General features: G+C 37.9%; 1 long non-coding RNA gene, 1 other non-coding gene and 1 pseudogene across 2 annotated transcripts; 2 read left to right on the forward strand and 1 right to left on the reverse strand.

The window, feature by feature from the left end:
• The first annotated feature begins 817 nt into the window (after nt 1–817).
• Nucleotides 818–890, forward strand: TRNAA-UGC (transfer RNA alanine (anticodon UGC)). The gene has a single exon. It is a non-coding gene; the product is annotated as a tRNA-Ala (tRNA).
• Nucleotides 891–2,389: 1,499 nt separating this feature from the next.
• LOC130719318 (IQ domain-containing protein IQM2-like) lies at nt 2,390–9,799 on the forward strand (annotated as a pseudogene).
• A 12-nt stretch (nt 9,800–9,811) lies between these two features.
• On the reverse strand, nt 9,812–13,497 carry LOC130716594 (uncharacterized). The gene is made up of 4 exons (XR_009012090.1): nt 13,245–13,497; nt 12,996–13,144; nt 10,638–12,823; nt 9,812–10,373 (listed from the first exon to the last, which is right to left on the reverse strand). It is a non-coding gene; the product is annotated as an uncharacterized LOC130716594 (long non-coding RNA).
• Nucleotides 13,498–18,603: the final 5,106 nt, after the last annotated feature.

An 18,603-nucleotide genomic window follows, 5' to 3' on the forward strand; every position in this document is an offset into this window, starting at 1 on the left:
CTGAGTGACATATGAGATTATGAGTTGAGGAGGGAAAAATTCAGAGATCAATCCTAAAGAATGTAATTTATCCTTCCAATGTAAGTGAATTCTGTGGTACCCAAAAATTATTTTGGGTATGATACCCACATTAAGTGATTTAGAAGATTATTGTATGTGAATTAGGGTTTTAGCCGTCAAGGTTAATTGGTGATATAGATGCCGAAATTTGGAGATCGTGATCGGTGAACGATGGTGCTCGACACCTCTGTTTTGAAAGAATTTTTTGGCGATGCAGGGAAGAAGAAGGGTTGGGAATTGTCTGGAGGATTACTTTGCAAATAATGATAAGGATATTAACATTTAAAATTTAGAGCATTTTTTTTATTGGTATACATCATTTAGAGCATGTATGTTTCAATCAGAACATGTATATTATTGATACACATCATTTTAGGTATCATACCTTGATTTGGTTTGAGGTATCACAACAAGCACCATCCAAATTTAACTAAGAGCATGTTTGTGTTGTAAGTTACTAAGTTCCCTTAAAGCTGGTAGAGGCCCCATCTTTCATGCTCCACATTTTCCACCTTAGAAAACCTAATCCCGTTTTTCAAAATAAATGAAGTGTCTTTATTTGATACTCAAACACACACGTACTTGTGAATACAAATAAAGTTTAGTAGTGTGAAGGGGTGATTTGGCTTTGACATTTTAAATGTAACTTAGTCACTTGATAATTGGGATGTGATGAGTATTGTTGCACTTTCTTTCAATCTGGGAGTGTCGGACATATCTATAGTTAAAGTATTTAGTTTGATGAAGCTTCTTGAACGGGGATGTAGCTCAAATGGTAGAGCGCCCGCTTTGCATGCGGGAGGTACAGGGTTCGATCCCCTGCATCTCCAAATTATTTTTAATTTCCATTTTTTAAGAGAACGACCAGGAGTACTACTAGCATGCTGTCACGTCCATTTAAATTTTAATACTCTGCTAACTTTCTTCACCGTCCGATCAAAGTACTATCGAGGGAACAACTAAAACAGTATGAACGAGACATTTTATTTTTTTTAATTAATTTCTATAAATAAATATATTAAATGTACAAAATTAAATTTTTTTTTGAGCTAAAAAGTCTTTAAAACTGTTGAGAGAGAACAAAAAGTAGAAGCCAGTGATGCCCTAGCATCAACATCACCCACTTCAACTGGGACTCAGTTTTCATCAAAAGCCCAGTGTTTGATTAGTAGTGCTTCCCTGAAACTGGGTACTAGAGTCCTCTACAAAGGGTGGTATTGGTATACTCATAGATCCTGAGCTTTGAAGACCAGAAAGGTTGTTACTGGTATTCTCAATCCAACTTGAATCAAAGGCTGTAAAACCCGCCATTCTTGAATATTCACTTTGAATCTCATCATGAGGTCTCAACTGGTAACCATCTTGCCTTGTAGCTCCATATTCAAGAATATTCCCTGTAAGTTTACTTTAAGTTCCAACTTGAGGCACATATAAATGCTGATTTCTATTCAGGTACGTGCCATATAACTTGAAGGGAGGACCTGCATTACCCTGAATACAATTTCCATAGAAATTCTGGCTATCATTTGATTGGTAATTATATACTCGGGGTTCATAAGCTGGTTCAAAACAAGTTCTGCTATTTGAAAATCCTGTTGCAGCATGATATCTGTCATATTGCGGCGCTGGATTGACATGATTGGTGAAACCAGATGCACCATGAGTAGACTGGTTCATTGTCAAGTTGTTCCCAAAACCAAGGTTACTTACTCCATTGGATATCACATGAGAAGAAACAGGCCTTAAACTCCTCGCTCCTAGTTCTGTTTCTCTGTGGATGGCATGGTTAATAACTTACACCTAGCAACTCCCTTGGATCAGAATGAGACTGGTATATGTTTCTCACCATGGTAGATTCTGACTCTTGATATCTACCATGGTTTGTACCATTCGATGTTGTAAAGTTGGAGGCTGTGGAGCATAAAGGCACAACATTTAGTTTGGAAAGCTGATTCAGTGAGTTGGGATGCATTAAGCTGAGATTCAGTTGAACTTAATTGCCGAGAGGCTCGATCTTGAGGTATGCTATTTTCTAAGGAGTGTGTGTGTATTGGAGGTGGAATAGATGGCTGATTCAAAAACATGGAATTTGGAGACAGTTTCATGATATCAAAGGGCAAAGTATGGTTATGTTGGAAATTCACAACATCACCAAGACTACCACAATTGGTTGGAGCAGCTAAGAAAGAAGTCTTGCCCAATTTGGTTGGAGCTTCTAAGGAAGCAGTCTTGCGCAATTTGGAACTTTGCCTCAGAATTTTCCACATCTCAGATTTATCAGTTGCATGACAATGATCTGCACTTGAGAGGCCAGTGCTCCATTTCGGACATGGTGCTGGGGAGTCACAAACATAACAATGGCACTGGCTACAGTGTCTCTGGTGGTGAGGGGTGGAAGAATAGGGAAAATTGCCACAAAGATGCCGGGGATGAGGGTAGTCTCTGCAGGCAATACAGTATATTTAAACAATAATTGTTTATTTTTAAGAAGGTAATAAATATTTTATATAATTTTTTTTTAAAAAGCCAATCATTTTATAAATAAATACATCACTCATGGAGGAATTATTTATAATCTCTTATTTATTTAATTAATCTCTTATATTATTATATGTTACTAATTACTCCTTCCGCCCTCATTTATAAGTCATTTTTTTGTCTTTATATATTAGTCACTACCAAGAAATCTTTAATAGATTTTTTCAAGTTTACCCTCATATTTAATATGAAAGAGATATTGTGATTTTGAAGAAAATTAATTTGGAGAGAGAAAATATTCATGGATAATCTAGGAAAGTTGAAAAAACATTTTACCAATTTATTGCTAGCGATTACTTTTCTTAATTCTAAAGAATTATGTAAAAGTGACTTATATATGGGGACGGAGGGAGTATCTCATTACTAATGGTTAGAAACTGCTGGAATCCAATATAGAAACAGACAGTGCAGATTGTCTTGCGGAAGTGACACGCTCTCCACGCGCGGGTGAGTTTATTGTTTGAATTTCTAGTGATATTTGAATTTCTACTGGAATCGGATGTCCTTATAGTTTGAACTCCATGTTTCATTATAATGCAGTGACAGGAATGGAAGCAAGCTTGGACATGTTTACAAGTTCCTTAGGTCTCAGAGGTTTAATTCATCCTATGATATTGCTAATAAATACACTAACAATTATATATGCACATACTCACAAGGTAAACTATCTCACATTCTCACTGGTAGATAAAATTGTACGTATGCTTTGCTTTTAAATTATTAAAAGCACAAGGTTAACATATTTTTATTTTCCATGGATTTTTATTTTCCTAAATCTGCAGTGGGTTAGTCATCGAAATCCTAGAGGAAATATCTGTGGTGTTGACTTCTTTGTACTTTCAATCCTAACCAAGCACTCAAACCCTTGAAGACAAGCTGGGCTGAAGCTGTTTTATCTATAATAAATTAGAGGTGAGTGTTTTTTGATGTCTTATGTGATATACAACCATAGCCTCTAGAAATAGGTAATTAAAGTTGTTGTAAAACTGTTTGAAGTAAATTTATTTCATCAAAGGCAAGCAAATTTAAGGTATTTTGTTTCCTTTTTATTTATACTTTTATGGATCCGGATGCTGTTGGAAGCTAACATTTTCTAGTTAAAGATTATAATAGGTCTGGGTTTGGTTTGCTTTCTATATGTAGGCACTGCAGGCCTAGGGGTGACCATGCAGCTTGGCATTTGGAGCATACCCGTTAGGTTTCTAGCTATATTTTGTAGATTAATTTAGTTCTATCACATGCTTTCTACAAGAGTTATTGTCATGAGATAGTCTTTGAATAATATGAAATATTGGATTGAGTTTGATCCTTGAAATGTATTATACTATTATGTGTATATGCTAAAATTATGTGCTTAGATAAGTGGTTGGACCTAAAATGACTGTGTGTATTAAATTTGATATCATCAATACTACTGAACTAGCCTGCTAATACTGGACTGCATGTTGGAAATAAAACAAAAAATTATATCTATTATGACGGTTCTAAGTCCAACCGTGGCAATAGAAGATGGAAACAAAATTCGGTCACTAAATCGGTTACTAATTCAGTTACTAATTCAGTCACAAACGTCATTCAGTCGCTAATTCGATCACTAAATCGGTTGCATAATCAATCATTAAATTCGGTCACTATTTCGGTCACTAGCCGTAGCGACCAATGTTTTAACCACCGATATAATTCGGGGTCTAAATCGGTCATTAAATGTTTTAGGGACCGATTTTACCCATTTAGTGACGGATTTGACGGTCACTACATGACTGTTTTCTTGTAGTGTGAGTCGCTGTTGTGGATGTTTGTCGAGGAGGGCTGTGACTTAGAAGTGTTGGAACTCATGTGAAAGAACAAGTCATTGGGGTCATTTAATTAAGCTTGAATTTATACACGCTATATGAATGAGAGAGTGGTTAAAGTCACAAGGTTAATGTGTCTTACTAGTATTTATTTAACTTACTTATGGGATTTTGAACCAGTTAGTCATTATGGTCATTTGCTCTCTTCTTCTTCTTCTTTCTAAGATGAGAACTATCTCTGCCAGTTTCTTCTTCTCTCCCAAACCTATACCCTCTTTTTCTTCCTTCCCTATGTCCCAACCAACACTCACCCTGTTAGAAGTCTCGCATTGGCTAGAGATAGAACATATATAGTCTTTATAAGGGTAGTACAAACCTCAACTCTTGAGCTAGCTTTTGTGGTTGAGTATAGGCCTCCCAATTTCTAATACATCCACCCCGTCCTCTTAGGATCCCTGGAACTGGTAGAACCAAAACTCCATATGTTTCCAAAGGCCATGAAGCCATCTCTGCCACTAGATCAAGCTATTTTTCTATGTAAAGTTTAATGTGTAGTTGATGTATTTTTTTGAGGCAGTTTTTTTTTAAGCTATTTTTTAAGGCATTAATGGTTAAAGTTTTATTCATTTCAAAAAAATATAGTTAAAGTTTTATTTAGTAGGCTTATAATTTTTATTAAAATTTTCAAATTAAAAAGTTTTTTTTTTTCTGTTCTTGCCGAACATCGAAACTAATAAATATAACGGTTACTTCTTTGACACTGAAGCATATAAAACGTTCAATGTTCAAAATCAACTTCACAGTTTAGTTTATTGAAGACTTGGTTTTTCCTCTCTTCCCTCTTTGCAACATGTTCTTCATTCACATCGATTCACAGATTCAAGGCTTTAGGGTTGTTTTTGAAGATATTGGAGTGAATTTTTTCGAATTTCGCCAATTTTCACCCGTTGCCATCCCACTCCTAAGGGAAGTCTGTGAAGTTCACCCGTCACTAGTTCAAAACCATAGGAATAAGAACCATTCAAGCCAATTCTCTCAGCCAGCTTTCTACTGTCTTGGTAGTGTGTTGCTATTAGCAGCAAACGTATGAAATGTATAGCAGCTCATGTGATAGCTTAGACGGTTGGGGAGTGAACTTGAGGTGTTTCGGTTTGAGTTGGAATGGCTCAAACCTCACTATAAGGCGGCCTTAGCCCTAGAGCGCAAAAAATTACTTGAGGAGTGCTGCAACTGTTAAAAGACGCTTGACCCAACCATATTAGCCCAAGATGCAGCCAAGCTCTAGATGCAGCCAAGACAGCTCAAGATGCAGCCAAGTCAGGTCAAGATGTTGTCAGATCAGCAGGACAAGAATTGATTTTGGTTGAAGCTGAGGTGGCTTCATTCAATGAAGTATTGAGATATGGCGTATGACTATGGGGAAGATTTTACTAGGATGGTTCATATAACTATAATGAGGTTTAGTACAGTATACATTTGATTGATTTTATATTGAAGATTTACTTGTACATTCATCTTTTGTAAAAGTAACTCTTTGTTGCTTTCCACGTATATGTTTGATTCTAATTGTCAGTTGTTAAAGATAATGTATTAGTACACCACTTGAGAGTTCAACTATTTCTATCTAGCATTATACTGTCAGTTTGTTGTGTGTTGTGTCTGATTCCAGCTGGATTTTAGCTGTTGCCCATAATGTAATAGTCTTTTCCTGTTTTTTGTACTATAGTTGTTCTATGCGATTTAAAATTTGTATATAGAATTGGAGATATTAGGCATCAACTGAACTACCTAAACCAGAAATAGCTTGTTCTGTCTCCAGTAACTCCATCAAGTTTTAATAGTTCAACCGCCTAGTACATCTGTAGAGCATGGTAGTTTATGTTATGTTCCTTCTATACATTATCTATGATCATATTTCGTCTTCTTCTGAATTGATAATTTTCTTAATTTTAATCTCATTCATAATAGTCATTCTATTTGAAAACTGAAGGTTGTTTATTTCCTCATCAATATAAATTTTTCTTTTGTCAAAAAAATTCTACTTTATATTCTTTTGAGTTTTCATGACTGCCAATTGCCAAAAACTTATTCAACGCGGTTTTTTCTTTCGCTCCCTTTGAGTTTGATCGAGATACACACACTGTGCATTGTTGTAACATGTTTTTTCTGGATTTGATGACAATTAGGCCATTCCCATTATTTTTTACTCTTTCCTTTTTGCTAATTGTTGGTGTAAAAGCGGGAAAAGTAGCTTAAAAGCTTTGATTCGGTTTGGTGCTCGCCAGAGACTATGATCATTCTCCATAACAATGTCCCTTGATCCTTCTTTTGTATTGCTTCTGAAATGTGCAGAATGAAATAATGTTTCAAGCAATTATCCTAATATTCACTCATTCACTGCAACAACAACAACCAAAACCTTAGTTTTCATTAGATTCATGGGGTCAACTATATGCTTCAAATGAGGCTATAATATTTTATTATATATCATGTTTAATTTTCCAATATTCACTAACATGGATATTTAGAAATGTGTGTTCAGGGAGTTTTAATTAATTGTATCTTATGCATGGATTGTATTGTTGCGTCTTGGTCCATTATGAAAATGCTGAGAGTATAAAATCTATGAAGATGTTCATAAGCCTTTGTAAGGGAAGAGCATTTTTTTTTTAAATCGTAGCCCAGGACATCCACATTCTTGTGGGGCTAGGTCTCCCAGTGGAGTTTTATCCATACACAAGACTCAAACATGAGACATTACTTAAGGGGAATCAAACAAGTTCCATTTGAATATGATACTTAATATAATGCAAAGCATAGCTTCCAAGCCTCATGACTTTCTCCTACTTCCTCCTCTTTATTTTGAACAATTTGCATGTTCTACTAGGAAGATGAACCATCTAAAGTTTCTTGATAAAGATCTTGATTTATTTGAAGATATATTCATAAGAATTTATTTAATGGGAAAATTGCTGATTTGTATAGTACCGTGGAAGTTTCTCTTGACATCTATCTACTTGGTGCATGAAGATATAATAAAGCATATTAGCATACTTTCTGATCACTTAGTTTGAGTGTCTATGTGGTTATGACTCAAAATCTGCCATAACACTGTGCAGGGAAGATGATGCTTGAAGGGATCAGTCAGCATTAAAGGCTGGGAGTTGGAGACATTGCTTTCTTTCAAATCTTCCACTGCAGACATGGATAATGAGTTATTTGGTAAACCAGTATAAGCACAATGAGTATAAACACATATGATAAGTAGTCAAGAAGATATAGTAACTTGTCCGAGAAGAGCCACGATTTGTCGTTGCTGGAGCCATAGAATCAAAGAGACCTAGCTGTACTCAAGTTGCAGAAAGTTCACAAAAGTTTCCGAACAAGGAGTCAGCTCGCAGATTGTGCAGAGATGGTTAGTTTCAATAAATTCACTTGGCTAAACCAACAATTGGATTTAAGTAAAAATTGATCCATTTTATTTGTTCATTCCTAGGTCAATTAATATGGAAGTGTATATGTTCATATTTAAGAGTCTTTACTTTGAAATATCTCATTAATTACTGTCACATTAAGTTTGTAATCTCTATCAAACATTAAGGTGTTTGTAATGTTGTTCATCCTACTAGATTGCATTCATGTGTATGGGTGGAAGGCTTCGGATTTTGCAGAACTAAAGTGCAGTTCTATATCATTTTTTGACATTGAGAAACCAGAGACTGCGGTTTCACGTTGGCCGTGTGCTAGGAGCTGCAAGGTAATTGTTTGAATGAGAAACATGATGAAAAGGATATACGGAACTTGATCTAAGTTTTTTCCGTTCTTATTTGATTTGTGTTATAATATGTTCTTGACAATTTAGTCATTTTTTTCCATGTGCTTCCCTTATCTATTAGGTTGGAAAGGGATTATTGAAAGACTGGAGGGCGCGGAAGCTTGCTTTGCAGCACTGGCTAGAGACAATTCATTGCTAGTTCCTCTAACTGGTTGTCAATTTGAACCGATTGACCCTCGGCATTGCTACGGCCATAACCTTCAATTTTATTATGTCAAATGGCTCCATTGTGATAGTAATCACTAATCACTAATCAACATTTCTTCTACTGGTAATACTGAAACCAGAATAAAGAGTGCAGCTTGTTTTCTACAAGTAACTTCTAATCAAGCTAATGTATGTTTACCAATCTACTACAAGTGTAGGCTTGATATTGGGGAAGGCAGGGAATTCACTAGTGAGAGATATCCCTGATCAAAGCTTCAGCAGCATTGCATTAAGTATCTTGGTCCAGTAAGTTTTCTTGTTCCTTTTAATATCACTTTTTCTCTAATCCAGATGGACCAAGCTCATGTAACTAACTCTGTCTAACAGTCACTAATAGATGTCTATCAGTAAAACTCTAAATTATATAAAAAAGGGAAGTTGGTGCACTAAAAATCTTGCGAAACAAGGTTCCAGGGAAGGGCCTGAGTAATGAGCAGGACTTGAACCCGTGATCTCAATAACCTAGTAGCAACTTTTTCCCATTGTGCCAAGGCTCCCCTTAATTACGAGCAGGCCGAAATTTGAAAGTAAATTAATTTAAAAACCAGAAATATTAGATAAAATAACTGTCAAGTAATGTGTAAAAGTATTCCGATTTTAACTTTTTTTTTTGCAGGCGGAAAGAAAGGTTTATGAAGTCATTATTGAGAATGGGAGGTTCTTCTACAAAGAGAGTGGGACACCTATTGAAACAACAGGAGATGCTAAGTGGATTTTTACACTCAGCTCGTCCAAGACTTTATATGTTGGGCAGAAGAACAAGGGCACATTTCAACATTCAAGCTTCCCGGCAGGTGTAGCCACATTGTCTGCTGGCAGATTAGTGGCAGAGGAAGGTATTCTTAAGGTATGAAATGAAAATATGTTACGATATATTAGGGGTGCCTATATAAATAGGCTTAGGCCTTGTAGAATAGTAATGTTGTTGATAGTTATGTGATAATGAAACTCTTCTCTATTCCCCTATTCTCTATGATCTTCTCCCTCTTTATCCCTCTCTGATTCTTGGTCGTATCAAAATAAACCTAAGATTTACATGATAAATCAATATGTACATGTTTGGATGTGCGTTGGACACCACTCCAAAGCACATCAGCGGAGAAGCTCCATGTTGTAGCTTCTGCTTTAACGTAATTTTGAGGTCTAATGCGAATTAGAAACGTCAGAGCAAAAATGCACTACATTAAATTCCTTTTTTTTATTTTCCTGTTATTTAGTATACTGACAGTAAATCTTTACTACTCCAAAGGCAGTTTGGCCTCTGCATTATCTCCCAACTGAAGAAAATTTCCTCGAATTCGTGTGGTTCCTTTTGGAAAACAATGTGGATCTTACTAATGTACAGGTAAAAGATGAGTTTTCTTAGAATATAGCATCTTTCAATCTAATGCAGACTTTAATTCACCTTTTACATGATAGGAAGAGAAAATTAAACTTCTAGAGTTGCATACTTCATACATCCACACTCTTTACTATCTCACGCTAGTTTACTTTGGATAGAGAGTTAAAGATAGCTGCTATAACTTGATCCAAGACACAATGTGTAGTGAAACAGCCAATAGTCATGTTCATTACATCTAGAAGATAAAATCCTTTCGGAATGTTAAATGTCTTTTTCTTGTATCTAGAAAAAACCCAGATGAAGAAGATGACGCAGCCAAAACGAAGCAGGATCTTCTCTCTCGAGGTAGTTCTTTAGAGGCCAACAAGTTACCTCCAAACGATGAAACCGAGAGTTCCCAGCACACTAACCGAAGAGTTAGCCGACGCGAGCAAGGAGGACTCTAATAATGGCGATGATGATTCAACCTCTGATCCACCCTTGTCCAGATTGTCCCAACAACTTGGATCAAAGATAGCTTGAACTGAAATACCAAAACTAGGCAACATGCTGGTGATTTTTTCGGAGAGCAAGTAGATCTTCTTCAAGACAGCCAATTCTATTCTCCAGTATGAATCAGACAGCGGTTATGAGACAGCAGAAGAATCATTTATCAGTGAGCAAGAATTCATGGTTTCCAAGTCAAATTTGTTTGATGAAGATAAAGATAATGAAGAAGAAATGCTATTCCAAAAGAAAAGATAATGAAGAGGATACATTCACACAAAGGCATGAAATCATATCAGTTGGCATATCACTTGTCTACCAAATGGACAACAGTCAACAGGTGCTAGTCTTAGAATTGGTTGCATGAGATACTAACCTGCAGAGCTTCAGTTCTTAATTCTGGCGCAGCAAAACTTATCTCCAAGGACAAGAACAACTGCTCTGTTGCCCCGGATCCCACCATTGTCGCGCTTCAGCCCTCATGTTGCTTTTCCAATTCCTTCAGCTGATTCTCAAACCCTTCATGTGACTGAAGCAGCTGATCTATAGAAAACAACAACAACAACAACAACAACAACAAAATCTTTATCCCACTAAGTGAGCTCGGCTATATGGATCAGACAATGCCATTCAGCTCGATAAAAAAACCCAGAGTATAAGGAGTATTACTGAAGCAGCTGGTCTATTAACTAACAAAAACAGTGCATAGCATAAGATACTAATTATGCACTGTTGGGGGTTCTTGGAGTTATAGAAAACGGAATAGGATTTTCTTTTTTTTTTTGCAATGTTTTTTTCATGCCATCCAATCTTTAAACCCATACAGTTTTTGTAGGTGTTGTAGGGAACAAAAGAACTTTGAATGTGAAGACAGAATATGATGTAGAGCCTCAATTGACTTTGCCTCTCTAAACTCTGCTACAAAAGAATTTGCTCAAAGTTCCCGAAGAGCCTCTTAATATTCTTAACCAGAAAAGTAGAAGCCTTAGCAGTAAATCAGCCCTTGTCTATAAGTCTAATTGCAAAATCAGAATTCGATTCCACAATGACCTTGCCGAAGCCTCTTGTTAAAGCTAGCTTAGCACCATGATAAATTCCCCAAAGTTCTGCATGGTTAATGGAACAATTGCCCAACATGGTTGAAAAACCAACAAGGAAATTGCCCTCATGGTCTTGTAGGACACCCTCACATTATTTAAAAAAAAAAAAAACAATATCCATTGCAGGAGCTACATACGACTATCAGATTTAAAACAAACCTAAAAGACATTAGCGACTTTGAAATCTTAATTTATTTATCACTCATCCTCAGAACAGTTACTTTTAGGCATTAATTTAAAAGATTAATTTAAGCCTAAACAAAGAGTAATGATATTAATACACAGATAGGCCTATGTTTCTCTACTTTCAAGCCATAGATCTCTTTCATTTTGATCACATAATTAATCTCATCTTCCCCTTTCTCAAACAAAAAGTTTGATAGATGAAACTTCAACCAGTATGACATTCCATTGTTTGAATTAGGGAGTTGTACTATGTCAACTTCGCTCTTATTCTTTTCTTAAGAAATCAGAGCAAAATGACCCTGCAAAACAAATTATAGCAATGCAGAAACCAATTGTCAAGCAATTATAGATATAAGTGCATCAATTCCAGAAAAAAAGTTCATATATTTTCCATAGAAACTGGCAGTGGTCTAATAAATTGACATAAAATTAAAATAAAAAATGATTTCAGTCAACAGAGCCATCAACACCTACATCCATATTCATCTAGTCACAAAAACACGAGATATTAGCGACGTATGACCGAAACTCTTTAAGGTCCTCCTCCATATCCCAGTTCAGCATCCAAATCCCTCTCTTGGAAACCTTCTTTTGACAAATCTCGTATTGCTATTTCAAGATCTACCTTTGCGGAAAATAGCTTCTCCTCGACCGATTTGAATTCCATGTCTAGAGTTGCCACATTCTCCTTTAACGTTTTGAGCTGCACAGCTTCTCTACATAACTTTTCATACTTAAGGCAGATTGAATATGAGGTTGCAGCCAAGTCAAGTCAAATTTAAAAGTCTCAAGTTCCTCCCATAAAAACCGGAGATGACTACAAGCTTCCTCATTCATATCTTTCACCTTTTTGTTCTTAAGAAAATGAAAAACTCGACCCAAAGCTGTGAATGCCCATTCTGTGAAACTGCGACTTCTCTTTCTCTTCCGCTGGCAGTCAATTAGTGAGGGATGCCATGAGCAAACTTCCTCCAACAGTGGAACAAAAGCTTCTTCAATTTTCCCAAAACTCTTGAAATCCACAAGCTCACCACCTGATGATGCCACAGAGAATTCCTTGGGTAAAGGATTAGCAAAACATTTTTAACAGGCTCAACACTAGCACCAGGTTTGGTACCTACTTGATCTGCCTGACTTCTAACAGCAATCTCAGCTTGAAAAATACAAGTACTATTCTTGATTAACCCATAGGTGTTACGAAGTTTAGATAAACTTATGAACCTCTCACAACCCCAATGCCAATCAGGCTTATTTGCAGTGAACCTGTGTTCATATTCTAGCATATTGAGATAAAGTGAAAATAGTGTTAGATTAAACAATTGATTAAAAACAAATATAAGTATTGGTAGAAGTACATGCTAAGTCACTATTTAAAATAATTGGTTCCTAATTCCAGTAAATATAGCAAAGAAGAAGGAAGAAAGGGGAGAGAGAATTATTAGGAGTACCTTCAGTTATTGTCTTTTGGCCATTAATTTGATCAATAACGGCCACCTTGAAATATTCAAATTTGCTCCAGATTTGATGCAAATTAGAGAGATCCCCAGCAACCAAAAAACATGATAAATTGTTGCCATTTGGAAAGATAAGAATCATCCTACAAGCAAAAACACACACACCCAAATGAAAATCAAATCATGTCAAAGAATACATAAAATGCTGCATCAACCAAGAAAGAATGCATATATTCAACACACCAAATAGTTTCCAGTGAAGAAATTCTTCGAGTAAAGCTTATCGACATCGCATTTGATCCTCCATTTCATTATCATTTTGCCACACTCCATTTCAACAACGTCTTTCTTTCACTTAACAAAAATCAATCAAATTTGATGATTACACAAAATAGAAAAAGGAGACAACAAACAAACATGAGTTCTGAAACAAGAGAGAAGAAAGAACAGAAATAGACATACACATTGAGACGACACAACAGAGAACGTGAAAGCGAAAACAAACTTTAGTCCAACGCGCCTACTTTTGGCCATTAGTTTTAACACCCCCTCAATTAATCTCCCACCCTCCTTTATGCACCAAAATATCTGAAATACCCTTTAAAATTTAATTTCATTCCAAATATATCCATTTTCCTATCTTATCATTACCATCATTTTTGTTTATCACATCATCCTTCACTTTTACTCCTATCTCATAGTTTTCTTCGTTGTCACTTTTCACACTTAATATATGTGAAAACATTTCATACATTGTAAGTGTGAACCGATGTATGTTCGTTCTCTCTTCACCTTCTTCCTTTCGTTTTAAGTATTTCACACTCAGGGAGTGGAAAACATTTTCACATTCTTAACAGTTGGTTCCTTCACACTCTTGAGGGTGAAATTTGAAAATATTTCACACTCTTGAGTGTGAAATGAAAATATAAAAAAATCAATTTTTTTTTAAATAAAATTATTAACCGTTCAATAACTCAAACTCTTGAGTGTGAAATTTGAAAATGTTTCACACATTTGAGTGTGAAATTTAATTATTAAAAACTATATATTTAAAATTAAAAATAAGATTCTTAACACTTGGTTCTTTCACACTCTTGAGTGTGAAATTTGAAAAGATTTCACACCCTTGAGTGTGAAATGTGTGAAATGAAAATTATAAAAAAATAAAAATAAAAAATAAAAAATTATTAACAGTTCAATAACTCACACTCTTGAGTGTGAAATTTGAAAATGTTTCACACACTTGAGTGTGAAATCTAATTCTAAAGAAACGAAAAATTTAAAATTGAAAATAAAGTCCATTCACACTAATGATATTGAGTGCGAAACTGAATTGTGTTTCACACCCTTGAGTGTGAAACACAATTGTGCGAGTTGAGTATCTTTATTCTCTCTTCACTTTCTTCCTTTCGTTTTAAACGTTTCACACTTAGTAAGTGTGAAATATTTTCACATACATTGAGTGTGAAAATGTTTCACACTTAGTATGTGTAAAAATACTATCATACTTTGACTATTTCTTTATAAGAGAGGGTATTAAGGGAATTTAGAAAATAAAAGAGGGTGTGAGATTAATAGGGGGTGTTAAAACTAATTCCCCTACTTTTTGAACTAGGTTACGTGTGGTCACAAAATCACGGAGATCACTCCTCAATTTTCCATTTCTAAATTTCCAAAACACTAAATGGTATAATCAATATTAATTATTCCATTTTTCGTTAGTTACTATATAAAAACTAGTAAATAGCCGTGAAATGCACGGGTTTTGATAATAAAAAGAGTTTATAATGAATAATGTACCACCAGTGTAAATCAGTTTTACAACAATCAATCACAACATGTCATGTAAAAGAATACATAGCAGCATATAATTATATATGTTTCAGCCAAGAACACAGAGATAGGGTACAGTACCTTGAGTAAAGGGATTGCAACAAGAGAGAATCTAGAGGGAGAAATGTGTCACTTCATAGAGAAAGAGTGTAACCGCTTAGAAAGAGAAAATAACTGAATTTAGAGTTTGTTATTGATCAAATAAGTCAAGAGTCTCTTACATGTGGTAACCGCTCCCTATTTATAGGCTAGGGGTTGAGCCATGCAAGTTTAACTACCCTTATTGGGCCAGTTGGGCCACGCGGGGTAGGCCCAACTCTGAGCCTGTGTGACCGCCGCGAGGCGGGCGGCCCTGTCCGAGTCCTGTGGGGAGCTCGCCCAGTTCACAAATCCACAAGACACCGAGCTCGAAGCATGAGAGCTAAGTGTGTCTTTAAGGATAAAGGTACAAACATTAGTATAAGCTAGCCTAAGTTAAGTCTACTAAGAAATATAGCAGGTCGTCAACATGGCATGAGGTGAATACAAATTTTCTTTTACAAATTCCCAAGTCCACAAGTGCTCTTGTGGCGAGAAGACAAGCCCGCTCGCCTTGTTAGCGTCTAGCGAGCGCCCGTTAGTTTGGTGTCCTGGCATGTGGGGGTTACGCGTGACGTGTTGGTTGAATTGTAAAGGTTAGTGAATCTTTAGAATCTCAACCGCTGCTCTCGAAACGTCCCTTCAAATCATGATAAAACTTGTCCCTCCAGATTTAAGCCAATCAATCGATGTAGCTTCCCACTTAATGCGTCGTTCACTCTTCCCGAAAATCCGTACCTTCCCCAAAGTAATCATTTCTTTTCGACATCATGAGGCACGATTCCCCACTACCTTCCCATGATGTCAACCAACCATCCACATGAGATTCACACGCGTCTCCTTCCAACAATCACCCCTTCCTACAAAATCCTTGTTCCTCAACCACCTGCCACTTTCGAAATCTCCTCTCTTCGCATCCTTAAGCGCTCCCAAAAGACTTTCAGCGAAACATTGTCCCGGCAGTACCGCCTTTCATCCTATTGGTCATCTCCCATTTGCGTTTCCCCCTGGTGAGTTCCCCGAACCCCCTAACTACCTTACTTTATCCATACATTGTTTTCCTCTTTCCCACCATGTCTCCCAAACGCCGAACCAGAAGCTCCTCCCGTGGTGTCATCGTGCGGTACAGCCCAGCTCCGGCTGGCCTTCCTCCTCTTGGTGAGGTCCCCCTTGAGCCGTCGGAGGTCTCTGCCTTTCGCCTTAAGTCCTTTGAGTCTCTGCCCCTCCCCGTCAAATCCGGTCGACCGGTAGAAGCTGTCGACCGGCCTTCCGACTATGAGAAAAAGGACTCAATTTCTGTTCTTTCTTCAAAAATTGGAGGCTTTTGCCACGAAAAAAGCCCTTGACAACATCCTCGGTTAGAGTGGTTGTACAGCGGTCGAGCGCCCCTAGTTCTGTCGCCCGGCTAAGGACGTGTACAATTTTTAGTTCTTCTATGTGTATGGGTATATGTTCTCTAACTTAGAGATAAGGTTTCCTTTTCCCCCCTTCGTCTGCTAAGTGTTGCGCGATATCAATGTCGCCCCCTGTCAATTGCACCCTAACGGTTGGGCATTCTTGCGATGCTTTGAAATTCTCTGGGACGCCATCCATCGTGAACTGTCGCCCACTCACTTCTTCTAGTTTTACGACGTGTTCACCCAACCCCCGCAGCTGGGTATCCATTCGCTAACCCGTCAATATCTAGGTCGCTAGACTCCCATCTGTCTTTCCATATGCCCTGTTACTTTTACTTTTTTAGTCGCACTTTACTGATTTTCCTTTCTTCTTATTTTTCTAAACAGAAAACATGAGATTCACCAGTGCTGATCTCCTGGCCGCTTTTGAGAAAATGAAGGTCACCCCTTTTCCCCCGCAATTCAACATTAACACTTTGTTTGGTAGAGGGAGGTTTGGATAGAGAGAGATGGAGAAGAGAGAGTTAGGGGGAGGAATGATGAAGTATGTGTGTTTGGTAGGTGAGAGAAGGGAGATAGAGGGGAGAAAAAGTGGTGGGTCCCACCACTTTTTTGGTCTCTCCAAATTGTAGAGAGATTGAAGAGAGATGAGTGAAGGTTTGATTTATCATACCAAACAACCTATAAATCTACTATATTTCTAACTTATTTCTCTCTACTCAACTTCTCTCTTCTCTACTCTCTCTTCTCTATCTCTCTCTTCTCTACCAAACAGAGTCTACATTATTTCTTACCTATTTCTCTCTACTCAACTTCTCTCTTCTCTACTCTCTCTTCTCTATCTCTCTCTATCCTACCAAACAAAGTGTAAGGGTGACAAAAAGAAGTGCACACTCCAAGATTCAGGCGACCATGTCCGCCAACCGCCACTTAAGAAGAATCCTTCAGCCGCTGTCGCCGACCAAGACGGTCCAGATCAACAATCCGTTCCAAAGGCCGACGTCGTCGTCTCGTCCTCCCAACGAGTGGAGGTGGCGGCTCAAACTGCTCAGAAACCCAAAACTGTCGATTTCCCAAGCAAGACTGGGGCCTCGCCGTATCTCACTCCATTCGTCAGCCAAACTCTGAGGCTTCCAACCGGCCAAAGACCGCCCCCGCCTCCTGGTCATGAGCAAGCTCCTCCTCCCATAACCGAGAAAACAGGAATCCCGCTCACCCTCTCCCTTTCTCAGGCCAGTGTTGAGATGTTGGAGCAGGTGGTTTCGAGGTAGGGTCTGGACAGAGTAACCGAGGGCGCCATGGCGACCTTGCTTCATGTTTTCCACCGTTATCGATCTGGCGCCAAGGGTGCTGAAGCTTTACGGCAAGAAATGAGCCAACTCCGAGCCACCAATTCCAAGTGCAACGAGAAAAGTGAAATGTTGGAGGCTTAGTTGGCGACCCTGAGGATCGCTTACGAGGAGAAACTAGCGCGGAAAATTAATCGGGCCAAGGACAGTTTGGAGTTCCGGGAAAAGAAAATCCTAGAGTTAGAGACTGCCCTGTGAGAGCTTAAACAAGATACACAATTGGAGGTCGCTGCGAAGGATGAGGTCCTAATCTCCAAAGATCAGATTATTTCCGCCAAGGACGTAAAACTTAACACTCTTGTAACGAACTGGCGAGGAAAGATGAGGCCCTCGCCATGACGAAGGCCCATGCCAAAACTGACGCCAAACCCCTTGAGAAGAGGCTGAGGCACGAGCCCACCGTTGCTGCCGCCGAAGAATATGGTCGTGGCTTATTCCTTGCCAAGGCCCAAGTTCTGTATCTTCACAAGCAGCTGGATCTTCGCCCGATAGGGGCGTTTAAAAAGGTCACTCCAGCTGGTTTAGTCGGCCCTGATGACCCTCCGAGCTTTACTGCTGAGCGGTTCCTGGACTCTGACGGGAAAGAAGAAGAAGATGTTAACGATACTTTTAATGAATGATTGTAACGGTGTTTACCTTGGCTTTGTAATTTTTTCCGCCCTTTATCTAATTAATGTTTCGCCTCTCGCCATTTTGTATGTTTTCAACTTAAACCTGAATTACGTTTAACGACATTGAAAGTGTGTAGGTTTAACTAGGACTTTTTGCTCGGTTTATTTGAACCAAGGCTTTGTTCACACGTTTTCCCGTAATAGCAGGTGTGGTCTCGCCAACTCGACTCGACGATGACTTACAGTGGCTCGTGTCCCAATGGCCAATTGGGTTGCCCAAGGCTTGACCTAGTTAAGTATGCTCACCCTTATTCGGGGAGGCTTTTTGGATAAG

The sequence above is a fragment of the Lotus japonicus genome, chromosome 5, assembly GCF_012489685.1.
Source record: "Lotus japonicus ecotype B-129 chromosome 5, LjGifu_v1.2".
Classification (NCBI taxonomy): domain Eukaryota; kingdom Viridiplantae; phylum Streptophyta; class Magnoliopsida; order Fabales; family Fabaceae; genus Lotus; species Lotus japonicus.